This window comes from Sceloporus undulatus, chromosome 2 (genome assembly GCF_019175285.1).
Source record: "Sceloporus undulatus isolate JIND9_A2432 ecotype Alabama chromosome 2, SceUnd_v1.1, whole genome shotgun sequence".
In the NCBI taxonomy this organism is placed as follows: domain Eukaryota; kingdom Metazoa; phylum Chordata; class Lepidosauria; order Squamata; family Phrynosomatidae; genus Sceloporus; species Sceloporus undulatus.
This window is the reverse complement of record NC_056523.1, coordinates 306,271,615-306,280,006: the sequence shown is the minus strand read 5'-3', so window position 1 is coordinate 306,280,006 and position 8,392 is coordinate 306,271,615.

Sequence of the window (8,392 nt, the reverse complement as noted above, 5' to 3'; positions counted from 1 at the left end):
TAGAGTCTAGTTGTATCAGCAAGTTCTCAGTGCAGCTTAAAAATAAAAACAAATTAAAAATGCATACTACAAAATAAATCAGAAGCAAACCATATCAAGCAGTGCATACAAAAAAATGGAAAAAAATCAGTTAGAGCTAGAGCAGGTTGAAAAGGTCTTGATTTATTTTTTTTAAAGGAATGGTCTTTGCTCGGTAAACGATATCCAACTAGGTACCACATCTTTCTGGAGAGGGCCTTTCATAGTGAATATGCCTTTGCCCTACTGCCATTAGAATGACACTTTTGATCAGGGTACACAGTAGTACACACTTGTGCTGAAGTTACACAACCAAATGCAGACACTCCTTTACTAAACAGTAACTTAGCACAGCGTCTCATTTGTATTGTCTCACCAAGGAGTAGGAAGAAACATACCACTCCTGCTTAACCTGGACTTCTGCTTGGTTGCTGATAAGTGGTGAGATATTTTTTTAATCCTCTTGGAAAAAAACAGCTGTCTTTCCTAGTGATTAGGGACAATCCTCTGCTTGGTTTCTAGTGAGCAAAGCAGCCTTGATAAATAAGCAGCCAAGGTTAGCTAGCAAGTCTCCGGAGATTACACCAAACTCTGAAATCACACTGGTTTGTAGGAATATGGAGGCCACACAGCTGAGAGTAGCAGCAAATGCTTGCAATGTGGAATGTTGATGTTGAGACTTCTAGCTCTTCCATTTTATGTCCCTTCTTCCTTGGTTTTGCATTTTCATCTCCAACAACCAATAATGCATGGTCCTAACTGGGTTGTTGGTAGGATTCCCTTTTCCTTTAGCTTCCCCTCAAGTTTTTCCTGTATGTTTTCTGCAAACATAGGCTGGATCTGCACTGCAGAAATAATACCGTTTGATAGGGCTTCAACTGCCATGGCTCAATTCTATGGAATTCTGAGATTTGTAGTTTCTGGAGATCTTTAGCCTTCTCTGCCAGAGAACTCTGGTGCCACAACAAACTACAAATCCCAGGATTCCACTAGCAATGCAATTAGCCATGAGAGTTAAAGTGGTGTCAAACTACATTATTTCTGCACTGAAGATGCAGCCATAGTGGGTCTCCAAGCCTGCTAATACTTCCCTCTTGTGATACCATGGTGGCTGTAGAAGCAACAGGTCTTACAACCTGAAGAGCAGAAAAAGTGTTCAACAGATATATTTCATGCATTATAGAATTTTTTTTAAAAAAAAGAAACTCTGCATGAGGATTATTCTGAAAAATGAGTTGAAGATGGTTTATGATGTTTATGCTTTTTAAAAAAATATAGCTTCTGACAAAAGCGTCTGGTTCAGGGAGACAAAAACAAAGGCTCTAGATATTTCCATAGTGATTTATATTGTCTGGCTCTGGCAAGACCCCTGTGCACCTTATAATGCTACCTTTAGAAAAGGAAACAACAAAAAGGCACATGCAGTAGAATTAATATGATATTAAATAAAAGAGCAGCTACAAAGTCAGTTCAAACAACACAGGATCCCCCCCCCAAAAAAAAACTATTACTAAAAAAGAAAATATATATGTCAAATTCAAACTTTACCCACCTACCAACAAATGCATGCTGAAACAAATCAATTTTTATTATCATTCTAAACCATGCAACAGAGGTCCTGAACAGACAGGCCAAAATAAAGCTGCTTCAGGTCACTTGAAGTATGCTGTTTAAATAATACATGCGTCCTAAGAGGCCGGAAGCCGTGCCAGAGCCATGTTCCAGTCCTAAGGACTGGAGAGCAGCTTTGGTGCAGCTTCTGGCCTCTTAAGATGCGTGTGTCATTTAAACAGCATACTTCCAAAGTGACCCAAAGCAGTTTCATTTTGGCCTGTCTGTTCGGGCCCAGAATCAGGATGATAGACTACTCTAGGGAAGATGCAGAGCTTGTAAAAGTAATTTTATTTACAGATGCATCTGCACTGTAAAAATAATGCAGTTTGACACTGGTTTAACTGCCATGGGCCCATCCTACAGAATCCTGGGATTTGTAGTTTTCTGAGGCACCAGCACTCTTTGGCAGAGAAGACTGAAGGCCTTGTAAGACTACAGTTTACAGGATTTAGTAGGATGGAGGTACAGCTCTTAAAATCATGTAAAACTGCATTATTTCTACAGTGCAGATACAGTCTCCAAAAGCCCCAGTTATAATCTGAGAGGTGTAGTCCAAAAAGTATCTTTTACACCCTGCAGGAAGAAGTGAAGCTAACACTAACACTATGTAGGCTTTGTGTGTCCTAATTGTTGACTTCCTTTCCCACAGAAGTAGGAATATGTGGTCTTTGGTTCATAATTTCTTACTTTTTCAAAAGAGAAAACTTCTAAACCTCCTAATCACATGAGAAATCATGCCCTGAAAATGTGTTGATGGTTTTGGCTGCAACCATATGAGCCATTTTCCTTGGGTCTTCCTTTTCCCCCCTGGAATTTCCTGGAGCAGAATTTTCCCATAGTGACACTGCTCTGTCTTGTGGAGTATTCACCTTTGCTCTGTATCTACACATCTAGCTAGACAGAATAAACAAGACCTTGGAACCAGAGAAAATAGATTAGCGAGAAATCTAAAATGGGAATTCAAAAAAGAGGAGTGAAACATTTATTGGGCAACCACTGCTGGCATCTTTACTATGTGTCAAGTGAAGCAGACATTTCCTTCATCAAACATCTAACAGATCTGTAGATCAGCAAATCTATGTTTGATTGTAATTCTGCAACCCTGTCTTTTATTGCACTTATTAAAGGGAAAGCGGGGTGTATATACAACTAATCAATGAAAAAAATAATAATTCTAAACTCCATCTTCTGGGTCGCTAAAGGCAATAGCAACACAGATTATAGAAGAAATCAAGTAGAGCTTGTGGGTTCTCAGGTAGCTTCCCAAGGCAAGCCCCCTGTCATGCAGTCATTTTTAATCTACCATCCCATCCCCAAATTTACCAGTAGCCATAACTGGAAGTGACTGGTAAGTGCTTTTGGGAGGGTGCTAGGAATCCTTGCTAAACCACCACACTGATTTCCAGTTTTCTGCTATTCCTTCAGTTTTTTGGACTGGGATGGAACATGAGGATTGATCCAGGACAGACCAGGAACACACACACAAAAGACATTTTCTAGTTACTTCATAGCTGCCCTCCCCATTCTTAATATTTTTCTGATTTCTTGGCTGCAGTCTCTGTTCTGATCAATGTTGGGTACAAGGTACGGGAATTCATGTGTCTCTACTTGGTAGTAAAAATGCAGCAATAAATTAACAAATGTCTGCCCTTTCATGCGGTCTTAGATCACCTTCCCAATGGCATTTCTCCCATTATGGGAGACAGGTGGGATATAAATCCAATAAATAAATAAATGGCAGAAGTGGCTGCCTTGGGCAGCAAATGGTGGTGTGATTGGGAATGGTTCCCTGGCCATTGCTCCTGACCCTCTTCAGCTAGGCTGGTAGTCTCAGATCATAGAATCATAGAATTATAGACTTGTAGAGACCGCAAGGGCCATCCTGTCCAACCCCCTGCCATGCAGGAAATCACAATCAAAGCATCATGTTCACCTTATGGTCTACTTGGACTTCTAGATCCTTTTCACATGTAGTTTCATTCAGCCAGGTGTCGCCCATCCTATATCTGTGCTTTTCATTTTTCTGCCCTAAGTGCAATACCTTATATTTCTCCATGTTGAATTTCATTTTATTAGCTTTGGCCCATTTTTCTAGTCTGTTCAGGTCATTTTGAATCTTGATCCTGTCCTCTGGGGTATTAGCTACTCCTCCTAATTTGGTGTCATCTGCAAATTTGATAAGTATGCTCCCAATTTTGTCCTCCAAGTCATTGATAAAGATGTTGAATAGCACTGGTCCCAGGACAGAGCCCTGTGGGACCCCACTGGTCACTTCTCTCCAGGATGAAAAGGAGTCATTGTTGAGCACCCCTTGGGTTTGGCCGGTCAACCAATTACAAATCCATGTAACAGTTGCCTTGTCTAGCCCACATTTTACAAGCTTGTTTGCAAGAATTAAGAATATGATGGGGAACTTTGTCAAAGGCCTTACTGAAATCAAGATATCCTATATCCACAGCATTCCCTTCATCTAACAAGCTGGTAATTTTATCAAAAAAAGAGATCAGGTTTGTCTGGCATGACTTCTTTCTCTGAAACCAGTGTTGGCTTTTTGTGATTATGGAATTTCCTCCTAGATGCTCACAGACTCTCTGTTTAATGATCTGCTGTAGAGTCTTTCCGGGTATTGATGTCAGACTAACTGGACGATAATTGTTTGGATCCTCTTTTTTCCCCTTTTTGAAGATGGGGACAACATTTGCCCTCCTCCAGTCTGCTGGGACTTCTGTTCTCCAGGAGTTCTCAAAGATTATTGCCAATGGCTCCGATATTACATTTGCCAGTTCTTTTAATACTCTTGGATGTAGTTCATCTGGTCCTGGAGACTTATATTCGTTTAGGTTAAACAGGTATTCCTGTACTATATTGTTCTTGCTGTTTTTATATTGTTTTTAATGTGTATGTACACCGCTATGATCTAAAAAAGGAATAGCGGTATATAAATAAAAATTATAATATAATTATATAATCTCTTTACTTATTCTGTGCTGAAATTCCTCTTTTCTGTCTTCTGCTCCATTATCCTCAGGTTGAACACCCTTTGCCTTTTCTAAGAAGACTGTAGCAAAAAAGGTGTTGAGTAATTCTTCCTTTTCTCTGTCCCTTGTTAGCATTTTGCCATCTTTTGCACGCAGTGGCCCTACCATTTCCTTCTTCTTCCTTTTGCTGCGGACATATAAAAAAAAAAATCCCTTTTTATTGTTCTTAACCTCTCTAGCAAGCCTGAGTTCATTCTGTGCTTTGGCTTTTCTGACTTTACCCCTACACAGGCTCGCTATTTGTTTGAATTCCTCTTTGGTGATTTCCCCATTTTTCCATTTCTTATACATGTCCCATTTAAAACTTAGCTCAGTTGAAAGTTCTTTAGTCATCCATCCTGGTTTCTTGAGACATGTCCCATTTTTCTTTCTCATTGGAATGTGGCCAAGATGTGGCCAAGAACATTGTCTTATTGCTTCAGTGGAGGTAAAATTCAGCTGCCAGTCCACCCAATTTCTGTATGTGAAAATGGAGTCTGGTGTCATCTTTACAGATATCATCTTTGGCCTCAGGGAGAAAAAGGCCACCAGCTGCATCAGTCTAAACCTTAAAGCAGTAGCTCCTCAATTAGGGTTGCCATAAGTCAGGAGCTCCAAACCGGGACAAATGTAGGACAAATGTAGGGCAACATTTTCAAATGTAGGACACATTTTTTTTAAAAATGGAGGACGTGCGAAAAAATTGAGTTTTTTTAAAAAAATCTTAATATAAATGCATGTTTCTTAGGCATGATCAAAATGGAGGACATTTTGGCATTATTCCTAGACAGATGACAGAAATGGACTTGCCCTCGAGTTCAACTGTACTTCTCAGAAGTGTGTACTTGGGCAAGGGACGGTGGTTTTTCTTCACTGCGCATGAGTTAGTAAAAATCACAGCAAGTTACATTGGCCGTGCCTCAGAGGCTTGTTGATATCAATACCACCACCACCACCACCATCATCATCACTATAATTGTCCAAGAAAGGCAGACTTGTTAGCATTCAAAGTGCCATAAATACACAGAAAATGCACTTCCATATATTTAATAATAAAAAATAATGGGGGGAAAATAAAAAACAAGGCAGAGGTGTATATATTTCATTAAAAAATTAGTGTAATAAAATAAAACAAGCAATAATAAAAATTAATGAAATAAAATAAAACAAGCAATAATAAAAATTAATGAAATAAAATAAAACAAGCAATAATAAAAATTAATAAGATAAAATCAAACAAGCAATAATAAAAATTAATGAAATAAAATCAAACAAGCAATAATAAAAATTAATGAAATAAAATCAAACAAGCAATAATAAAAATTAATAAAATAAAATAAAACAAGCAATAATAATAATTAATAAAATAAAATAAAACAAGTATTTTATATTTTTAAAAATAATTTTAAAAACCCAAAAAACCAAGGCAGACCTAATGGCCACTGACTCAGCTTTCCTCCTCCTCCTTCGCCCCAATTCTGCCCTGGCCCCTTCAAGGCACCCTTCCCCTGGCTCCTTCCTCCTCCTCCTCCTCCTCCTCTGCCCCAATTCTGCCCTGGCCCCTTCAAGGCACCCTTCCTCCAGCTCCTTCCTTCTCCTCCTCCCCTCCTCCTCCTTAGGATGGCTGGCACGCGTGCGCGGGGAGGGAAGCGGGACAGGCGCGCGCGCTGCTGCTGGCCCCTGCTGAGGCCTGGGCAGTGCGCGCCGAGGAGCCCGTCCTCTTTGGCCAGCTGGCCAATGGCTGGCTGGCCAAAGCAAGGGATGAGCTCCTGTTTTGGAGCTTTGTGTGTGTGTGTGTGCGCGCACGCGCGCGCAAGCCCTAACAAAGTGGTGGCGGCGCTTCTGCCACCGAGGAGGAGGAGGAAGGCGGAGCCGGAGGAGGAGGTGGGTTGGCGCTGCCCACCCCACCATGAAGAGGAGGAGGAGGTGGGTTGGCGCAGCAGCCAGCCGCATTAGCGGCAGCGGCTATGGCCGCAGGAGGAGCGGATCCCGAACTGGGAACAAGGCATGGGGGGGCCCCAAACCGGACCGTGACCATGAGGGGCCCCCCAAAAGCGTGATTGTCACGGGGGCCGCCGGGTTATGGCATCCTTATCCTCAATGGTTTACACAAGGGCTATTTAAAATGGTGGTCCTGGGACTGGTAGTGACCTCTGGGCCATTAGCTGCCTGTTTTTGACAAGTTTCCATGAAAGAAAGAAACAACTGTAGATATCAAACATAAATATGGTGCTGGGCTATGGCACGTTTCAAAAATACAGTTGCCAGTCCCTGACATGAAATAGCCTGAGAAGCACTAGTTTGCACCAACAGATGTGTGGGCTCTGAAGTTAGGTTCACTCCAGACTGCAGGCATGGGAACCCTTTTGAAACCTCTCCTAGGAGTTTATCACACTGTGGCTAATTTGGGCATTAAAGAGAGATTACAGCGCATTTAAAGCATCCTGCAAATAAAGCAAAAATGTTGAGTAATTGCGCAAATGATTATCACACACAATTGCACAAATAAAGTGATATTAGAAATGTACTGTCGCTGACGTCCTGAAAGTAAAAAGATGTGTATTAATGCTTCTTTGATACCACCTTAATATTGAGTTTTGGGCAAGGTTGTGTAAAACTGTTTCATGTGATTACGTGATTTTTCCGGGATATTCACAGGATAAACTCCCAATTTCCAACAGTGTGATGTGGCAGCTAAAAAGGCCAATGCAATTTTAGGCTGCATCAACAGAAGTATAGTATCTAGATCAAGGGAAGTAATAGTGCCTCTCTATTCTGCTTTGGTCAGACCCCACCTGGAATATTGTGATCAGTTCTGGGCATTACAATTCAAAAAGGACATTGAGAAACTGGAGCATGTCCAAAGGAGGGCGACTAAACTGGTGAAGGGTCTGGAAACCATGCCCTATGAGGAATGACTTAGGGAGCTGGGAATGTTTAGCTTGGAGAAGAGAAGGTTAAAAGGTGATATGATAGCCCTGTTTAAATATTTGAAGGGATGTCATATTGAGGAAGGAACAAGCTTGTTTTCTGCTGCTCCAGAGAACAAGACCTAGAACAATGGATGCAAGCTCCAGGAAGAGATTCCACCTCAACATTAGGAGGAACTTCCTGACAGTAATAGCTGTTCGACAGTGGAACACACTCCTTCCTTGGAGGGTAGTAGAGTCTCCTTCCCTGGAGGTCTTTAAGCAGAGGCTTGATGGCCATCTGTCGGGGATGCTTTGATTGAGAGTTCCTGCATGGCAGGGGGTTGGACTGGATGGCCCTTGTGGTCTTTTCCAATTCTACAGTTCTATGATTCTATCCTTTGTGTGCTATGATTCCTAGAGAACAGAATTGTTTCCTGTACTGAGAAGAATAAAAGCAAGAGAGATGGGTTCTTATACATTTCTTTACAAGGGGAATATATCATGGTAGGGAACACAGATACAGTAACTCCCCTTCAGCCAGCATGGCCTCTTGTTCAAATTCTACACAGCCATAAAACCCAGTGGGTGACCTTGGGCAAGTCACATACACAGTATGTTCAATCTGAGAAACAATCTCCCATCCTTTCCTTTCTGGACACCTGATTTCCCTGCATGGAAGAGGCAAGGGATGATGGACATGAGGTAGGCTGATGATAGCACTAGTAGTGCCAAAACAAGGCATTTTGCTGAAATGTATGTTTTCCTGAATGTTGAATACAAGTTATGGAATAGCATCCTCCACCACCTGTGAAGGCAGCAGGCTAGTACAGG